This window comes from Bos grunniens, chromosome X (assembly GCF_055505025.1).
Source record: "Bos grunniens cultivar Pamir isolate PY7600 chromosome X, Bosgru_T2T1.0, whole genome shotgun sequence".
Classification (NCBI taxonomy): Eukaryota; Metazoa; Chordata; class Mammalia; order Artiodactyla; family Bovidae; genus Bos; species Bos grunniens.
Genome location: NC_141194.1, coordinates 35,684,296 through 35,704,770, shown reverse-complemented (window position 1 = coordinate 35,704,770; position 20,475 = coordinate 35,684,296). Strand labels below are relative to the sequence as shown.

General features: G+C 40.5%; 1 long non-coding RNA gene across 21 annotated transcripts in view; it reads right to left on the bottom strand.

The window, feature by feature from the left end:
- The window catches only part of LOC147340119 (uncharacterized), a 571,221-nt gene that overhangs the window by 418,973 nt on the left and 131,773 nt on the right, over positions 1-20,475 (bottom strand). Inside the window, exon 4 of one of the 21 annotated variants that reach the window (XR_015158956.1) lies at positions 12,913-12,999. The exons of the other annotated variants lie outside the window; for them this stretch is intronic. This is a non-coding gene — a long non-coding RNA (uncharacterized LOC147340119). Of the gene's footprint in view, positions 1-12,912; positions 13,000-20,475 lie in introns of those variants that run through there. 21 annotated transcript variants of the gene reach the window in all.

Sequence of the window (20,475 nt, the reverse complement as noted above, 5' to 3'; positions counted from 1 at the left end):
GACAGAAAAACACATATTGTGGAGGAAACACTGGTAAAAATGCTGCATGACCCTTGTCTCAATGTATTCAGGATATAACATGAAGCCAGAAAATATGAATGTTAACTCAGAAGTCATTGCAAGTGATGTGGGAGAAGACTCCACTTAGGTTATTAAGTAGATGGCAAAATGACCCATGTGACAATGACACAGAAAGGACTAACTTTAGGGGAGAAGACTGATGAAGGGATTACTTTAAAATATGTCTATCTCTTTTTTTATAAACTAATATGTCAAACTTCATAAAATGATTTACTTGTCCTAAATATACACTTTGTTAAATTACACTTTTTTTTTTTCTTGCTTTTCTGACCTGTTATCATAATAACATACATTCCATACCAATCCCATGGTCCACTGAATGAATATTGAAATTCTCTGCAAAGGAATGCTCATCAAAAATATTTGAAATATGAAATTCTGAAATCAAGTAATACCAAATGAAATCCCCTTTTTTTTTTTCCTGTGAATGAGTGACTTAGTTACTACCTTATCTCAGTTCAGTTGCTCAGTCATGTCCAATACTTAGCAACCCCATGGACTGCAGCACGCCAGGCTTCCCTGTCCATCATGAACTCCTGGAACTTACTCAAACTCATGTGTGAGTCAGTGATACTATCCAACCATCTCATCCTCTGTAGTCTCCTCCTCCTGCCCTCAATCTTTCCTAGCATCAGGGTCTTTTCCAATGAGTCAGTTCTTTGCATCAGGTGTCCCAAGTATTGGAGTTTCAGCTTCAGTATCTGTTCTTCCAAGGGATATTCAGGACTGATTGCCTTTAGGATGGACTGGTTTGAGCCCCTTTCAGCCCAAGGGACTCTCAAGAGTCTTCTCCAACACCACAGTTCAAAAGCATCAATTCTTTGGCGCTCAGCTTTCTTTATAGTCCAACTTTCACATCCATACATGACTACTGGAAAAACCAGAGCTTTGACTAGATGGACCTTTGTTGGCAAAGTAATGCCTCTGCTTTTTAATATGCTGTCTATGTTGGTCATAAACTTCCTTCCAAGGAGTAAGTATCTCTTAATTTCATGGCTGCAGTCACCATCTGCAGTGATTTTGGAGCCCCCAAAAAATAAGGCCTGTCACTGTTTCTACTGTTTCCCCTTCTATTTGCCATGAAGTGATGGGACCAGATGCCATGATCTTAGTTTTCTGAATATTGAGTTTTAAGCCAATTTTTCACTCTCCTCTTTCACTTTCCACAAGAGGCTCCTTACTTCTTCTTTGCTTTCTGCCATAAGGGTGGTATCATCTGCATATCTGAGGTTATTGATATTTCTCCTGGCAATCTTGATTCTAGCTTGTGCTTCATCCAGCCTGGCATTTTGCATGATGTACTCTTCATATAAGTTAAATAAACAGGGTGACAATATACAGCCTTGATGTACTCATTTCCTGATTTGGAAATCAGTCTGTTGTTCCACGTCTAGTTGTAACTGTTGCTTCTTGACCTGCATACAGATTTCTCAGGAGGCAGGTCAGGTGATCCGGTATTCCCACCTCTTTAAGAATTTTCCAGTTTGTTGTGATCCACACAGTTATAGGCTTTGGTGCAATCAATAAAGCAGAAGTAGATGTTTTTCTGGAACTCTTGCTTTTTCGAAGATCCAACGAATGTTGGCAATTTGACTACCTTATCTAAAATCTTGCAATACGGTTTTAGATTATTTAGTTTAAAAAAAGAAAAGAAATAAAACTTAAGAATAGAAAGAAAAATGGAGAACTTGAGATCATAAAATCTATGGTGAATTAAAAATTATACTGACAAATAGAAAATATGGACAACAAAGTTTTAAGCATCTTGGGTCAAGAGCTTGTAACTATATTCACATAATAAAATTTGATCTTCAGCAAAAATAATCCGTTCACTATTGCAATGAGCTTACTATATCAGGGTTGTAGAAGTGGCATGTGCTATACCATGAAATCACATCTGAGTGACACCAAATATAATATCAAAAACTGACAATGGTTTCCCCTCTTTCTTCCTTTTCTCTTTTTTCCTTCTCTTCCTCCTTCATTTTTTCCCCCTTTTCTTCTTCCCTTTTACATTTCCACTCTGAAGTACAAGCTAGGCTAGTTTGTACACCATGATTTGTGCAAGTTGTTTTTGGCAAGCCTGAATTAACCACCAGTCCAATTCCAATTCATTTCAGTGGTGTTTTATCAAGCCTGGATATCCTGACACCCTCTAGGAATGTGTCTTGATGGACCAGTCCTCGATCAAACTTTGAATAGGAGAGGTATATACCTATGCAGCACATGAGTGCTCTAATGAGGCCATGTGTAGCATGCTATGGAATGATAAGAAAGGAGGCAATTGATTGCACATGGGGGAATCTGGGAGCCTTCCTCTAAAAGGTGATGTTTGATCTTGCAAGTAACAGTAAATAGGAATTTGCCAGACACACAAAATGGTGAGGCAGGGCATTTCATACAGAAGGGAACAAGAAGAAATACAGTCAGTCCAGTCAATAGCAACAGATTACTTGATTTCGAATTTTTTTTTTCTTTTAGGAAATATTTCTGGATATGAATTTCTAAAGCTAGAGTCTAATGCTACTTTGGCCCTGCTGGTGTGAAGTGAGTTCATGTTGAGAGCACATTCAAATAATGCCAGCCTTGGCCTGAAAGGACATGAAAGTGCTGTTGATCATCTATCTTATAAAGTGGTCCACAGGGGGCTATTGATGCCAAGGTGGCCTAGACTCCCTCAAGGTGATCAAGGAAGGCCCTGAAAATGTTAGTGGATTATAATGACAAGATATTGGGGAAGCATCCTGAAAACAGGCATTCATAAATGGAATGTTCTAATTTGGGAGATTTCTCAAAAATCTGAAATGGCTTGCTCTCAGAATATCCAACAGCTTATGCAGGACACTATTTGAGGCATTCAAATATTTCTCTGCACATCCAACAATATTGATGAAAACTCTTTTAACCATTTCTGGAGTTTTATTTGGGGATTAAGGAAGAGATACTGCTTGTATTTGTATTAGATGTTTTCTTTTCCTTAGATTATTGCCATCCCCATGGGAATATAATTCCCAGGGTGCATGTACTTGAGTTTATTTGCTGTCTAAATCCATTTTTATATCCTTTTGGTTGTCTAAGCTGTATTTATCTATAAATACAGGTTGTGATTCTATTCACATAACAGGTGTAGAGGTATGTACATTGTAAAGAAAATGAATTTCTATATTTTATTTACATTATTGATCTGAAACTTGAAAACTGTAACTTAGAAATGACTTGATCCCAAATCACCTTCATGTGATGAGATTCAAATGCACTGAAGCTGTAGAATTTTATAGCTAAAGACATCTTAGACATGATTTACTTCAGTTTCCTCATATTGAATATAGTAGACTTAAGTCAGATGAGTCCATGGCTTGCTCCTGATTCCTCAGTTAATGCAAATATCCTAGAATTAGAATATCAGTTTCCAGATTTCCAGCACTGCGTTCCTTCCTTTGCTTTACTGTGGATACTCCTATATGCCTACCTTTTCATTAAGTATAATCATAAAATTAGAGGCTTTGAGGGACCCTCAAGGGTCAGTTAGTGCCTTTGTTCTCTGAGTGGATAGAACTATTGTGTTCTGCCCAGATTTTAAGCTATTAATTTCTGGAGAAACTGACATATGGTAAATTAGAGTATTCTTCAAATGTCATCCTCAAATTCTCATCTTTCTCTTTAAATAAATGAAAGTGAGTTTCATTCCTAAGTGGGATATTATTGTATCTTGGCACAAGCATTCTTTTGTATTACAGAAAAATGCAATGGAAAATGGCATATAATTTGTCAGCAACATATCCATTCTAAAATTTAAAAGAAGAAAGAAAACCCTCATTGCTGTCTTTGAAAGAGCAGTCTCATTAAAAGATGCTTATGAATTGTCTCAGTTGCCAAGGATTCACTTAATCCTACTGAGTCATTATGTGGTACAAGTTTTCTTTTTTTTTCCCCCTCCCTGGGATTTTTGCTGTGAAAATCAGCCTAGATATAATTCGGCAAAAAAAAAAAAAAAAAAAAAAAACACCACCACCAACAAGAAAAGAAACTGGCTACTCAGTGAATTGGTGCCCTGATGTCATCAGTTCCCAATATTCTATAAGTCAGCTAACAAATATCAGGCTTCCCCAGTAGCTCAGCAGTAAAGAATCCGCCTCCCAATGCAGAAGACATGGGTTCGATCACTGGGTCGGGAAGATCCCTTGGAGGAGGAAATGGCAACCCACTCCAGTATTCTTGCCTGGGAAATCCCATGGACAGAGGAGCCTGGCGGGCTACAGTCCACAGGGTTGCAAAGAGTTGGACATGAATGAAGCACACAGCACGCATAACTGATAAAAGCACCAGAAGCAATTTTGCTCATAAAATCAGTCATTCACCAGGTAACCCCAAGGTCCACTGGAATTAAATTTGGTCTATTGTACATAGGCAGCACTGCTACATTATTCAAGGATCTACCAAGAGTTACTCCATATGGAATACTGTATAACAAATCACTTTTGCAAATTGGACCTTGCACTCTACTATCATGCTGTCTTGGGCCACCCTTCCTTACATCTTTGAGGGGTTTTACAAACAGAGTGCCTGGTCCCAATCCCTGCTCTGTCACATGCTAACTGGGCAACTTCGAATTCTCAGTTTCATTATCTGTAAGATAGGAATAAGAATTCCTAGTTCATAAAGTTTTAATGAAGGTCAAATAAAATAATACTTGAAAAATACTTAAGAAAACTGTTCAGAGTATATGATGTGTCATTAGAAATGTTTCAGCACCGAATATTGATTTAGTTTGTTAGAACAAAACCATAAACTAATGATTTCGATAATATTTAATAAGAAAATGTTAGAGGAAATAATTGGTTTTGATACAAGTGCTTCTGGGAATGCAGAATACAGGGCCCTCTGTTAATACTTATTGAAAAGATAATAGAGAAGGGTGGCAAACATTTGCAAAACAATTATCATTAAAGCACAAGGTATAAACAGCATTAGACATGTGCCAATTCAATATACATGTTTTTATCTTGTCATTATAAAATTGACTTTTGGCCAAGTTTCTTGCAAATGGCAGAATCTCTCTTGTAACATTCTGTTTGCTTTTGCAGAGTTTTATTTTTATCCCTAGTATAATACAAGCTTTAACCTCAAGACTTTAATTACAAGGGGCTTCTCATACCTGTTTTCTATAGAAAATGTCATCTGTTGAGTATGTATGACAGAAGATTGAATTTACTCAACAAAATTGTAAAGTACAACTAGCCCTCTGATGTTTAGTTCAGTATCTATGTGTGTCCTTGGTAAATGTGGTAACACATCTACTACATAGGTGATATAAATTTATTTGTCCATGAGAAAGCTTTCAAAGGTTAAATTTCTCCTTTGAGGGCCTGTTTGCAGAAAGACATCTATGATACTAACACATTCATCTCAACACAAAATAGAGATTCTTTTTTCTACCATGAATGGTAAGTACAAAGCCAATGTTGACTGTGGCCCAATTATACTGTCTTTACTTGCTCTTTCTCCTACCATTTGACACCTGCTCTACGACTGACAGAATAACAAGAGCCGAGTCACCAGGGCTCAGAACTGAGTTAACATTCCTGCTGGAACCTGGGTTTTATCTTAATCCTTGTCCCTACCTTCCTATAGATACTGAGTCTCCCACCCCACTTAGATTTGGGGGCCATATGTACTCTTGCTACTTCCTTACTAAGTGCTGGTGTCCTGAGCAGAAACCCAAGCTCACGGCTGGTGTCCGTCACCTGCTGAGAGTTCTCCGAGTTCCAATGTCTGCTAGGCTGTCTGCATCTCTAAACAAGATTTTCCCCAAGACTCCCTGGGCACTTGTTTATTGAAGAAATGACAACCAAACACCAGTTATTGTTAGATTGTGCCTTGATCACATCCCACAGTGAATAATAGTAAATGTAAAATCCTGCAGTTTGAATTAGGGATCTGGTGTGGCTTTTCCCTTTGAGTCTAAGGCTTATCCTAGGCAATGGCATCAAGACAGAGGCTGTCAGGTTAGTAACTGGTTAGCCCTGGGAACAGAAAGGTAAAGAGAATTTCAAGTGGAGAAGAAATTTCTACACTCTCTGTTTTTAACAATGTTGAACTTTATCTGAAACTTGTGCTCCTGGAAAACACTGATGGTTAAAGAAATCTCTCCCATTTATATTCAAGGAAATGGTTCACAACAGAGAAATACACATCCCCAAATGACTTAGAAAAGACTCACAACATTCCCTGACATTCCCTTTATTTCTCTAAGATAAGTACAGACTCAGACTTTCCAAATTCTCATTCTTCATCTCATAAAAGATTAACTAAAGTGGGACTTCCTTGGTGGTTCAGTGGCTAAGACTCTGCACTCCCAATGCAGAGGACCTGGGTTTGATCCCTGATCAGGGAACTAGATCCCATATGCTGCAGCTAAGACCCAGTGCAGCCAAATATATGAACATTAAAGAAAAAAAAAAAAAAGGTGAGCTAAACTGATTTTTTCTACTAATTAGAACAAAATGGTTGTTAATGAGACTTGGGTTAAGCTTCTCTACTTTCCCAGATCCCTGAACTTTAACCCATCCTCAGCTTGAGCTAACATACAACCCCTTCCTGTGTACAGAATAGCTTCAAGGTAAAATATTCTCTGGTCCAATGCCCAATTTCCTTTTTCATGAAACTTCCCCACACCTCTTTATTTCTAGCCTTGTTTGTGTGCGTGCTAAGTTCCTTCAGTTGTGTCTGACTCTTTGTGACCTTATGGACTGTAGTCTGCCAGGCTCCTCTGTCCATGGAATTTCCCAGGCAAGAATACTGGAGTGGATTGCCATTTCCGATCCTGCAGGGGATCTTCCTGACCCAGGGATCGAACTTGAGTCTCTTACATCTCCTGCACTGGCAGGCGGGTTCTTTATCAATAATGCCACCCGGGAAGCCCTTGGTTATTCATCATCATAAATGAAAACCCCTGTGTGCCTAAGCCTTGAGAGGCTTTCAGAGCTCACGATGAATGCATTCTCCCTATTGCAATAGTCTATTCCTTCTTGCATGATCCCTTTCTTTATTCTACTGTATTCCAGATCAAGAAATTACCTTAGTATAGGTTTTTTTCATGTGACTCTTTATTGGTTTGCCTTTTGGAAGGGGAGGTAGGCATGAAGGGTGCATGGGGTGTGGTTGGAAAACCAATGGAAGACAGAAGCAATGGAGGAAATTTGCAGGTTTGGTGTGTGTGTTTTCGTAGACAATCCTCCACTTATGGGAATGAGAGGTAGAGAGAGAGCAAGACAATCCTCCACTTATGGGAATGAGAGGTAGAGAGAGAGCAGAGTCAAAAGAAGGTGTTCCAGAGGTTGAGGTAGAAGCTGGCTGTGGATCTCTTAGTTACAGATGGGGTTCTGCACTCAGATCTGTGACTGTCAGGGCAATCACACCCCTGGAGGTAGGGGCTGCCTGCAAACACATCCCCTTCTCATCATTCCTTCCCTGGAGAGCTCAAGTGTAAATCTTCTCCAGGCTGACTTGCTGGGCAAAAATATTTCCTATCAAATCAGCAGTAGCCAGAGGAGAGAAAAGGAAATGAATCTTAGAAGAAGCTGATGAAGGAAATTTCAGCAAAGGTCAGAGGTGTACCTAAGGACTGTTTTTTTAAAAAATTCCAGTGACTCTTGGAATTTAGAGTAGTATTATTTTGAAATTTAGTTTTATCTGTTCCTTTTCACCTGCTGGGGAGAATCTTATCTGAATAGATCATTTTCTATCAACACTATAATCACATTCTATTCTCATCTTTCCTTTGACTATGTTCACATTGTAAAGACTTGACTTCGACAGTGCACTGACAGTGCCCCAGGCACTACACGTGTGTCCTACTCAATCTTCACAGTAAATGAAGCATCAGGGAGACATGATTATTTCCTTTTACAGATGAGGAAACTGAGACTCAGAAAAGTTAATTGCAGGAGATTCTGGAGCTAGAAGGCAATACGGCAGAAACTTAACCTTCCAGGTAATTATACCTGACTCAAAATATCTTTCTCTTTCTGTTATACCATAATGCTTCACCATATATCTAAATATATTCTCATCTTCAGTTTACACAAAAGATCTAATTTTTGTTGTTTTTTTGCTCCTTCTCCATATCTACATAAATACTAGTAGTTTAAAGCCTTGTGTTACTTAACCATTTTAGGAAGACTATTCACATACTTTCTTTCACTAGTATTTCTTACCAGCTCAATGAAAGAGCGGAGAAGGCAATGGCACCCCACTCCAGTACTCTTGCCTGGCAAATCCCATGGATGGAGGGGCCTGGTGGGCTGAAGTCCATGGGGTCTCAAAGAGTCGGACACAACTGTGTGACTTCACTTTCACTTTTCACTTTCATGCATTGGAGAAGGAAATGGCAACCCACTCCTGTGTTCTTGCCTGGAGAATCCCAGGGACGGGGGAGCCTGGTGGGCTGCCGTCTATGGGGTCGCACAGAGTTGGACACAACTGAAGTGACTTAGCAGCAGCAGCAGTGAAATAGACCAAATCATATTATTTTCTCCATTATAGATTATTTGAAATTCAAATTGAATAAGAAACTTTTCTAAAGTGAAAGAGCACCTAAAATGGCAGCATCTAGACCTGTATTACCTGGAAAGATGGTAAAACTATTGTCATTTTTTAAATTTATGCTTTAATTTTTTTTTTTAACTTGAGGGTAACTGATTTACAATATTGTGGTTTCTGCCATACATCACATGAATCATCCACAGGTATACATATATCCCCTCCCTCCTGAACCCCACTCCCATCTCCCACCCCCATCCCACCGCCCTAGGTCATCAAAGAACACTGAGTTGAGCTCCCTGTGTCACACAGCAAATTCCCTTTTGGTATCTATTTTACATATGGTAATGATGCCAAAGAATGCTCAAACTACCGCACAATTGCACTCATCTCACACGCTAGCAAAGTAATGCTCAAAATTCTCCAAGTCAGACTTCAGCAATACATGAACTGTGAACTTCCAGATGTTCAAGCTGGTTTTAGAAAAGGCAAAGGAACCAGATATCAAATTGCCAACATCTACTGGATCATCGAAAAAGCAAGAGAATTCCAGAAAAACATCTATTTCTGTTTTGTTGACTATGCCAAAGCCTTTGACTGTGTGGGTCACAATAAACTGTGGAAAATTCTGAAAGAGATGGGAATACCAGACCACCTAACCTGCCTTTTGAGAAATCTGTATGCAGGTCAGGAAGCAACAGTAAGAACTGGACATGGAACAACGAACTGGTTCCAAATAGGAAAAGGAGTACCTCAAGGCTGTATATTGTCACCCTGTTTATTTAACTTATATGCACAGTACATCATGAGAAACAATGGGCTGGATAAGCACAAGCTGGAAGCAAGACTGCTGGGAGAAATATCAATAACCTCAGATATGCAGATGACACCACCCTTATGGCAGAAAGTGAAGAGGAACTAAACAGCCTCTTGATGAAAGTGAAAGAGGAGAGTGAAAAAGCTGGCATAAAGCTCAACATTAAGAAAACTAAGATCATGGCATCCGGTCCCATCACTTCATGGCAAATAGATGAGAAACAGTGGCTGACTTTCTTTTTGGGGGCTCCAAAATCACTGCAGATGGTGATTGCAGCCATGAAATTAAAATATGCTTGCTTCTTGGAAGAAAAGTTATGATCAACCTAGATAGCATATTAAAAAGCAGAGACATTACTTTGCCAACAAAGGTCCGTCTAGTCAAGGCTATTGTTTTTCCAGTGGTCATGTATGGATGTGAGAGTTGGATTATAAAGAAAGCTGAGAGCCAAAGAATTGAGGCTTTTGAATTGTGGTATTGGAGAAGACTCTTGAGAGTCTCTTGGACTGCAAAGAGATCCAACCAGTCCATCCTATTGGAGATCAGTCCTGGGTATTCATTGGAAGGACTGATGTTGAAGCTGAAACTCCAATACTTTGGCCACCTGATGTGAAGAGCTGACTCACTTGAAAAGACCCTGATGCTGGGAAAGATTGAGGGCAGGAGGAGAAGGGGACAACAGAGGATGAGATGATTGGATGGCATCACCAACTCAATGCACATGAGTTTAACAAGCTCCAGGAGATGGTGATGGACAGGGAAACCTGGCGTGCTGCAGTCCATGGGGTCACAAAGAGTTGGACAGGACTGAGCAACTGAACAACTGGGAAGAGAGCCATTACCAGCAATAACTTTTTACATAAGAAAGGCTTTTCTACAAGGCAGGGCAAACATTTGTTTGCCAAATACTTGCTCTTCCCACCTTCCTATGAAGTGTCTTCTTCCCCTTTGAAGCCCTAGACCCCTACCCTCCTCTCCTAAGCTTGAAAAGAAGTGAAAATGAAAATCTCTCAGTCATGTCCAATTCTTTGGGACCCCACGGACTATACAGTCCATGGAATTCTCCAGGCCAGAATACTGGAGTGGGTAGCCTTTCCCTTCTCCAGGGGATCTTTCCAACCCAGTGATGGAACCCAGGTTTCCCACATTGCAGGCAGATTCTTTACCAGCTGAGCCACAAGGGAAGCCCCTCTCCTAAGTTTAGGATGGCATACAGGCCTCAATGACCTGATTGAGGTTTGAGTCTTCATGTCTTTGTGAGGCTCCTGCATGCATGCAATTAAGTTTGGTTTTCTCTCCTGTTTAACTATTTTGTGTCAATTTAATTATTAGACCACTCAACAAAACTGGAAGGGAAGAAGGAAAAAACAATCAAGTTGTAATCTCTCATCCCTACTCAAGCCAGAGAATCTAACTCCCCAAACAAAGGAAGCTCAAAGTCTTTGGACGTGAGGGAGGGGGAAGTGAGATTGTGTGTTCTTTTTTCTGTTAAGCTACTTGGGTTCTAATTTTAGTGTAAAACTTTGACCTGGGCTTCTTCCATAGTCTTGCTCTCTGATGCTTGTAAAGTGTTATTTTAAGACTTTTATCCAAAGTTTTGAGCTGTTTCCAGTGGAAGAATTCATCTAAATAATTTAGCCTACCATTACCAGAAACCAAAATTCAACAGATATAGTATTTCAGCATGCAACGAACAATCAAAAATGCCTGCTTTTCCGTGGAATTTTAAGAACTCAGAAAAAATGTTCTAGACATTCAAAGATTTTGATTATAAGAGGTGGGCTCTTTATACTAAGGAAATATTTAGAAACAAAATTTCATGTCAACTCAGATAACCTCTCTACGAAACTACAAGAGAACAGTTTTATTATTAAATACACAATAAGTCAGATGGCACTGTGCATCAAAGAGATTAGCTCAAGTAATTATAAAGGCAGAAATCTCACCATCTTATATAGCCCAGCAGATACAGGCATTACATAAATGTCCTTAGGGTAAATGATAACTAATCCCCAAGAAATAGGACATGTAGTGCCAGTTTATACATAAAATTTATCCTTAATTTACTTGGTGATTGAGGTGGCCATCTGTGTTAGCTGATTGCTGTTAGCCAAAGAAATAATATAACTCATATCTATATAACAGGTAAGCATTGTTATAACTTGGTATCAAATGCCTAGGTCAAACTCTCAGGGAGACTAGAAGATGGGGTGATATCATTCTTAATGTTTTTGTTTTGATGAAATGTCTGTAGGCCTTTAAAAAATATCTTTCTGGATTGTAAAATTGGCAGGAGGATTATTTAGCTTTTCAAAAGCCTTATATACATCTTGAAGAGCAGAAAAAATATATATATATATATAAGTTTTCTAAAGGATATATTTTAAGAAAAGGCATTGGGAAGTTTCTTTCCTTTCTTATATCACAGAAAATTAATTTTTTCCTTATTTTGGGTGTGTCTACTGTAACATTTGAAAAAATAATCTTTTTTCTGGTTTCTAAAGTATCTGCTTTGAGCACAGACAGGTAAGCCCCAAAACACTGAACAGTAGGTTTGGAAGAATCCATAATGTTGAAACCGTTGGTCTTTCCTATCCTAGGAATATAACTCCTTGGAAGAGAAGACCACTGGGAAAGGAGCGTCACTGCTGTAGGTCCAAAAGGGGATGCCACTAGATGGAGCCAGAGTTCCCAATTTGAGATGAAATAGGATCTCAGGTATGATTGATCCCGTTTGGTTCTTAGAACTCCAAGAGTGCAACATGCCAGCATCTACGGCCTGAGTAGAAATGGCCATAGGGCATGTGTAATTGTGGAGAAATTCTGAGACTGTCCCAAGTTGCTTGCATTCCCAAGCTTCTTGCAGTCTAGGATAGTTATCTGAGAATGTTGAAGGTTTTAAACCACAAAAGATTTCTGGTAAACCCAAAAGGATATGGAGATAGTCTGAGGAACACTCAGTGGATGTGAAGGGACTCAGTGTTTTAGATGAGGAAGATGATGTATGCTCCTTGTAGCTCTGGTATCGGACAGCAGACATCAGCATGTCTTCAGGGACTGATGACAAATTCAGTCCAGGTTTGATGCAGGATACGGGATGCTTGGGGCTGGTGCACTGGGATGACCCAGAGGAATGGTATGCGGAGGGAGGTGGGAGGGGGGTTCAGGATTGGGAACACGTGTACACCCGTGGTGGATTCATGTTGATGTATGGCAAAACCAATACAGTATTGTAAAGTAATTAGCCTCTAATTAAAATAAATAAATTTAAAAAAAAAGCATCTTGGCAGAGGCCATAGAGTACAGGAACTGATGGGGACAAAATATAAAACCTAATATGATGATATAAAGGATCCTATTGTAGGAGAGAAAAAAAAAATTTTCCTTCTATTATAGGTTCTTGGCTGAGACTCCCCTATAATAAAGGACAGATTAATAGGAGAAAAACAAATATAAGTTTAATAAAGTGTATACCTTCTTTACATGGGAGATGCACAGGAAAACGATGCTGTTGCAGTGAAAAGGAAAATAAGAGGAATGAGTTCCTCTCTTTCTCTTTCCTGAGAATGAAGAAGATAAAGAGAACAGTGAGCAGGCCTGAACATTCCTAGTTTTTTACTTTCAGTTCAGTTCAGTCGCTCAGTCATGTCCGACTCTTTGCGACCCCATGAATTGCAGCACGCCAGGCCTCCCTGTCCATCACCAACTCCCGGAATTCACTCAGACTCACGTCCATCGAGTCAGTGATGCCATCCAGCCATCTCATCCTCTGTCGTCCCCTTCTCCTCCTGCCCCCAATCCCTCCCAGCATCAGAGTCTTTTCCAATGAGTCAACTCTTCACATGAGGTGGCCAAAGTACTGGAGTTTCAGCTTTAGCATCATTCCTTCCAAAGAACACCCAGGGCTGATCTCCTTCAGAATGGACTGGTTGGACCTCCTTGCTGTCCAAGGGACTCTCAAGAGTCTTCTCTAACACCACAGTTCAAAAGCATCAATTGTTCGGTGCTCAGCGTTCTGCTCCCAACTTTGCATGTCTGAAACTAAGTTTGATTTTCTGCCCCCTAACTCTGCAGGAGCTACAATTCTCATTCTTTTCTTTGACTCTATGCTAAATACATCCCTTATCTGGTGTTTACCTTTGCAACAACCCTTTCCCTTGTAGTTACATATCAGAAAGAAGGCCGAAGAGCCACCCAACTGCCAGACTCAATTATTGCGTTACAGACGCCAGTTTATGATTGTATTTGAAACAATGCAAGAGGAAGAAATCAAGATTCTGTCAACTTTGCTCCTCATCACCGACTCCTGACTGCAAGCCTTTGCCTTATGTAAGCCCCTAGATGGCTCATGGGTGCGGGGGGGGGGAGGGCAGGGGGCACCGTTCTTGGGGCATGAGCCTACTGTGTTCCCCTCTCTTCTGGCTGAGAATTAAAGTCACCTTTCTATTTCCTCCATACTCTGTCTCCGTATTCTTTGATTCAGCTCTGGTGGGCAGAGAAGGCCAAGATTTTGGCCAGCAATAGTTAGTATCTCCCTCAAATGGTTCAAGCTAACACCTTAAATATCCTCTCCAGCAAAAGGTTTCAGGAAAAGCACAAAGAACAAGGGTAAGGTTGTTCTGCAGATGGAAGTCATTTTCTTCTCCACTGATAAGAATTTCTAGGGATTTAGAGTGATCTCTTTCTGGTGCAGAGTGAGATATCTTTACAAATGGAGACTTTCTTTATAAATGTCAATGTTTCTTAGAAAAGTGATAACTTACACTTAGGTTTCACAACTTTTCCAGTGTCTGCTTTCTTGAAAATAATCAGCTTAAAATGTCCTTATACCAAAGAGACATATTGAGGGTGGCAAATTCTGCTCCACTATACCATCATCCACAGCATAAGTATACCAGAGGAAAAAAGATGATGAGGGTTAAAATCCATAATTTCCTCTCTAAATACTATGGACAGAAAGTTGGAAGTAGCCGAGTTTATCATAAATGTTCAGGCTTATTTTCCTTCCTTTGCAAATTGGGAAATGGAAAATAAAGTGTGCCAAAATACAATCCAAATTATGTAAGTGTACACCAGACTTGATGATTTTAGTTATTTGTAGTACCCTAAGGGAGGCCTGGTTTGCATTTCCAAAGAATTTTTGTGCAATATACGCCTGCCTTAAGGACTAATACTAATGGATGGGAAGGGGTGTGAGTTAGCTTGAGGCCAAACTTGGACCTTCTGAGAGACAAGGAGACCCCCAGAAGTCTTTCCTGATTTGCAAACAATGGGTTGTAATGAGACTGAGTGGAAGAGCATTGCTTAATCCATCACATCCCCAGGGCTGACACAGCAACTCAGCATAAGGAAAAACACTAAGGATGGCTATGGGAAAATATCCAGAATGCCTCTATGTGACCTCTGAGTTGCTCCTACAAGTACTAAATGACTTCTCAGAAAGGAAAAGACAGTTCCAGCTTAAGGGATAAGTGTGTTACCTGAAAGTCTGGGTTTTCCAGGAAGAAGTAAGAGTCCACATCTGAGCTAAAAAGCCCAGTAGATCCCCGGGTGAAGAGTTAAAGGTTCTGGTCACTAATCCCTCACACCAATAAGCAACTCTCCAAAACCAGCTGGGTGCCCTATAGTTTAACTCAACTCTGACACTAAGTGGAGATAGTGTCAGAACCCACAGGTTAAGGGGTCAGTCTTAGAAAACTGCCCCCTACTCCTGCAGATGCTGTCCACAGATAGGGTTGGGAGTCCCCAGAGAAAGAGAAGCAGGCATGGCTTTCCTGACATAAGAGAAGTCACTTTTGGTCTAAGTCTTCTCTGGTAGCTCAGACAGTAAATAATCTGCCTGTAGTATAGGAGACCCAGGTTCAAACCTTGGGTCAGGAAGCTCCTCTGGAGAAGGAAATAGCTACCCACTCCAGTATTCTTGCATGGAGAATTCCATGGACAGTACAGTCCATGGGATCACAGAGTTGGAACGACTGAGGGACTCACACACTTTGGTCGAAGTCATTTTGTGATCTAAGCTTGGGCACAGCACTCACCCTTGAACAGGTCTTGCAATTAAAGATCTTAAGAGAAAAAAAGAATGTGGGAACAAAGGAAAAGCAATCAAAAATCAGAGTTCAGTGATAAAACAGAATTCTAGTTTCTCCTCAAGGGATGCACAGAACAATCTGATACATATCTCTGAATTCTGCAGGAAGGAAGGCCCCCATCCAGGTTGTTGTTGCTTAGTCACTAAGTTGTGTCAGACTCTTTGCAACCTCATGAATTGCAGCATACCAGGTTACCCTGTCCTTCATTATCTCCTGGAGTTTGTTCAAAATCATGTTCATTGAGTTGGTGATGTCATCCAACCATCTCGCCCTGTGTTGTCCCTTTCTCTTGCCTTCAGTCTTCCCCAGCATCAGGGTCTTTTCCAGAGTTGGCTCTTTGCATGAGGTGGCCAAAGTATTGGAGCTTCAAGTTTAGTACCACTCCTTTCAATGAATATTCAGGGTTGATTTCTTTTAGGATAGACTGGTTTGATTTCCTTGCTGTCCAAGGGACTCTCAAGAGTCTTTTCCAGCACCACAGTTAGAAAGCACTAATTTTTCGGTGCTCAGCCTTCTTTATGGCCCAACTCTCACATCTGTACATGGTTACTGGAAAAACCACAGCTCTGACTACCTGGACCTTTGTCAGCAAAGTGATGTCTCTGGGTTTTAACACACTGTCTAGCTTTGTCATAGCTTTCCTTCCAAGGAGCAAGCGTCTTTTAATTTCATGGCTGCAGTCACTGTCCACAGTGATTTTGGAGGATGTTAACTACATACTGAGAGTCTGGACTAGGAAGAACTTGAAGACTGATGATATTGACCCTTACTGACCCTAGTGACTTCAATCACCTAAAAGCTTGGGCTCTGTCAAACTTTGCCCCGGTTCTACGCTGAATTCTTCTCTGCTCAAGCCTCTGCATGAATATGTATGCACCACCCAAACCCTTTCATGAATATGCACATAACCTTACCTTAAAAATTCCCCAATTTTTCTGGTGGGGGAGGAGACTCTGCTTTGGGAAAGATCCACAGTATTCTCTTTACTTGCTGCAAGAAATAAATCCTTCCTTTTCCTGCTCTTTGACTGGGTTTTGTCTTTTGGATTGACACCCACTAAGTAGTGAACTAGTTTTCTGGTAATCACGCCAGTGCTAAGTCTAGGTTATCACCTGTGGTTCTGACTGACCGGCTATATATTGAAGGTTCCAATGACCCCCTTCTTGGGCTCCATTAACTTACTAGAGCAGGTCATAGAACTCAGAGAAACATTTGATTTACTGTATCACTAGTTTATTATAAAAGGATGTAACTCAGGACAGCCAGATAGAAGTGATGCACAGGGCAAAGTATGGGGAAAGGGTGGGGAGATTCCATGCTACTCCATAAGCAGCACTCTCCAGCACCTCCATGTCTTCATCAACCCAGAAGCTCTCTGAACTCCATCCTTTGGGGGTTTTTATGGAGGCTTTATTGCACAGGCAGGATTAATTAAATCCTTAGCCATTGGTGATTGATCCAACCTCTGGTCCCTCTTCCCACAGCAGATGTCAGGGTGGTTAGACTAGAAGTTCCAGTCTGTGGAATTCTCCAGGCCGGAATACTGGAGTGGGTATAGCGTTTCCCTTCTCCAGGGGTCTTCCCAACCCAGGGAACGAACCCAGGTCTCCCGTGTTGAAGGCAAAATCTTTACCAGCTAAGCCACAAGTGAAGTAGTTCAAAGGCTACCTTATTAATGTAACAGAAGACACCTTTATTGCTTTCATCACTTAGGAAATTCTAAGGGTTTCAGGAGCTTGTACCAGACAGAGACAACAACCACACATGTATTTTTTATTATAAATCACAAGAGCACAGAAGTGGTAGAGCATTTTTCCACGACAGCTGAAGCTCTCATTTTATCAATACCATAGCATCCTACTCTCTGTATTCCCTTAAAAAAAGGCAAAACCAAAAATTATGTAATAACCTATAACCATTAAGAAAACATGGTCAGTGATATGGAAGGTGAGGTTTAGGAGGTCACTGAGGCCCTAAGAGACTTCAGGAATAGGATCAACATAATATTGAGACAACTTGAGTGTTGTCCTTATCTATGTGTCTTTTGAGTTAGACAGTTAACACCAAAAGAGACCACAACTCTTGCATAGAGGAGAGCATGATCAGAGATTTGAGTTTTCAAATCAGACTATTGTAAGTGCACTTTCCAAAGACAACACTCTATGCAGTTTTCTCAAGCCTATTTAAGATTGAACACTACTATAGAAATAAAATCTTTCAACAGAAAAAAGAAAGACTGAACATTACTATTACCAGAATTAAAATTTCTTTGTTGAGGTGAGGGGGAGATGAAGCAAGTGCTGAAAGGTGCAGTCTTCTGGGAGAAACAAATGTTGACTTACAATGAAAGAAGTTTAGAATATTCCCTCTCAGTACAAGGAGTTGTAAATGGTATCCAGGATCTAGGTGACCTAGATGATTACAGTAGGCATGGCTGTTATACTATCTCAGTCAGTCAGTTCAGTTGCTCAGTCCAACTCTTTGTGACCTCATGGACTGCAGGATGCCAGGCCTCCCTGTCCATCACCAACTCCCGTAGTTCACTCAAACTCATGTCCATAGCATCGGCGATGCCATCCAACCATTTCATCCTCTGTCGTCCCTTTCTCCTCTTGCCTTCAATCTTTCCCAGCATCAGGGTCTTTTCCAATGAGTCAGCTCTTCGCATGAGGTGGCCAAAGTATTGGAGTTTCAGCTTCAGCATCATTCCTTCCAAAGAACACCCAGGGCTGATCTCCTTCAGAATGGACTGGTTGGATCTCCTTGCAGTCCAAGGGACTCTCAAGAGTCTTCTCCAACACCACAGTTCAAGAGCATCAATTCTTCAATGCTCAGCTTTCTTTATAGTCCAACTCTCACATCCATACATGACTACTGGAAAAACCATAGCCTTGACTAGATGGACCTTTGTTGGCAAAGTAATGTCTCTGGTTTTTAATATGCTTTCTAGGTTGATCATAACTTTTTTCCCAAGGAGTAAGCGTCTTTTAATTTCATGGCTATAGTCACCAACTGCAGTGATTTGGAGCCCAAAAAAAGAAAGTCAGCCACTGTTTCCCCATCTATTTCCCATGAAGTGATGGGACCGGATGCCATGATCTTAGCTGTCTGAATTGTTGAGCTTTAAGCCAACTTTTTCACTCTCCTCTTTCACTTTCATCAAGAGGCTCTTTAGTTCCTCTTCACTTTCTGCAATAAGGGTGGTGTCATCTGCATATCTGAGATTATTGATATTTCTTCCAGCAATCTTGATTCCAGCTTGTGCTTATCCAGCCCAGCATTTCTCATGATGTACTGTGCATATAAGTTCAATAAATAGGGTGACAAAATCAGAGATACCAAAGGAACATTTCATGCAAAGATGATCTCGATAAAGGACAGAAATGGTATGGACCTAACAGAAGCAGAAGATATTAAGAAGAGATGGCAAGAATACACAGAAGAACTGTACAAAAAAGAGCTTCACGACCCAGATAATCACGATGGTGTGATCACTCACCTAGAGCCAGACATCCTGGAATGTGAAGTGAAGTGGGCTTTAGAAAGCATCACTACGAACAAAGCTAGTGGAGGTGATGGAATTCCAGGTGAGCTATTCCAAATCCGGAAATATGATGCTATGAAAGTGGTGCACTCAATATGCCAGCAAATTTGGAAAACTCAGCAGTGGCCACAGGACTGGAAAAGGTCAGTTTTCATTCCAATCCCAAAGAAAGGCAATGCCAAAGAATGCTCAAACTACCGCACAATTGCACTCATCTCACATGCTAGTAAAGTAATGCTCAAAATTCTCCAAGTCAGGCTTCAGCAATATGTGAACTGTGAACTTCCTGATGTTCAAGCTGGTTTTAGAAAAGGCAGAGGAACCAGAGATCAAATTGCCAACATCTGCTGGATCATGGAAAAAGCAAGAGAGATCCAGAAAAACATCTATTTCTGCTTTTTTGACTATGCCAAAGCCTTTGACTGTGTGGGTCACAATAAACTGTGGAAAATTCTGAAAGAGATGGGAATACCAGACCACCTGATCCGCCTCTTGAGAAACCTGTATGCAGGTCAGGAAGCAACAGTTAGAAGTGGACATGGAACAACAGACTGGTTCCAAATAGGAAAAGGAGTACGTCAAGGCTGTATATTGTCACCCTGCTTATTTAATTTATATGCACAGTACATCATGAGAAACGTTGGACTGGAAGAAACACAAGCTGGAATCAAGATTGCCGGGAGAAATATCAATAACCTCAGATATGCAGATGACACCACCCTTATGGCAGAAAGTGAAGAGGAACTAAAAAGCCTCTTGATGAAAGTGAAAGAGGAGAGTGAAAAAGTTGGCTTAAAGCTCAACATTCAGAAAATGAAGATCATGGCATCTGGTCCCACCACTTCATGGGAAATAGATGGGGAAACAGTGGAAACAGTGTCAGACTTTATTTTTCTGGGCTCCAAAATCACTACAGATGGTGACTGCAGCCATGAAATTAAAAGATGCTTACTCCTTGGAAGGAAAGTTATGACCAACCTAGATAGCATATTCAAAAGCAGAGACATTTTGATGTTTAGCAAAACCAATACAATGTTGTAAAGTTTAAAAATAAAATAAAATTTAAAAAAAAAGCAGAAACATTACTTTGCCAACAAAGGTTTGTCTAGTCAAGGCTATGGTTTTTCCTGTGGTCATATGGATGTGAGAGTTGTACTGTGAAGAAGGCTGAGTGCCGAAGAATTGATGCTTTTTTTTTTTTTTTTATGGCATAGAACAGTAAACGCCTTTATTAGATGAGCTAAGACAGGAGAGAAGAGGGTTTATTTGCCTTTCCGGGCCTTGATCTTCCTCAGATAGAACTCGAGCTCTTTTCCCTCTAGCACATAGCCGTCTGCTCGGCCACACTGGCCTGGTCTTGAGGCGATGCATGCAAGAATTTGAACTGTGGTGTTGGAGAA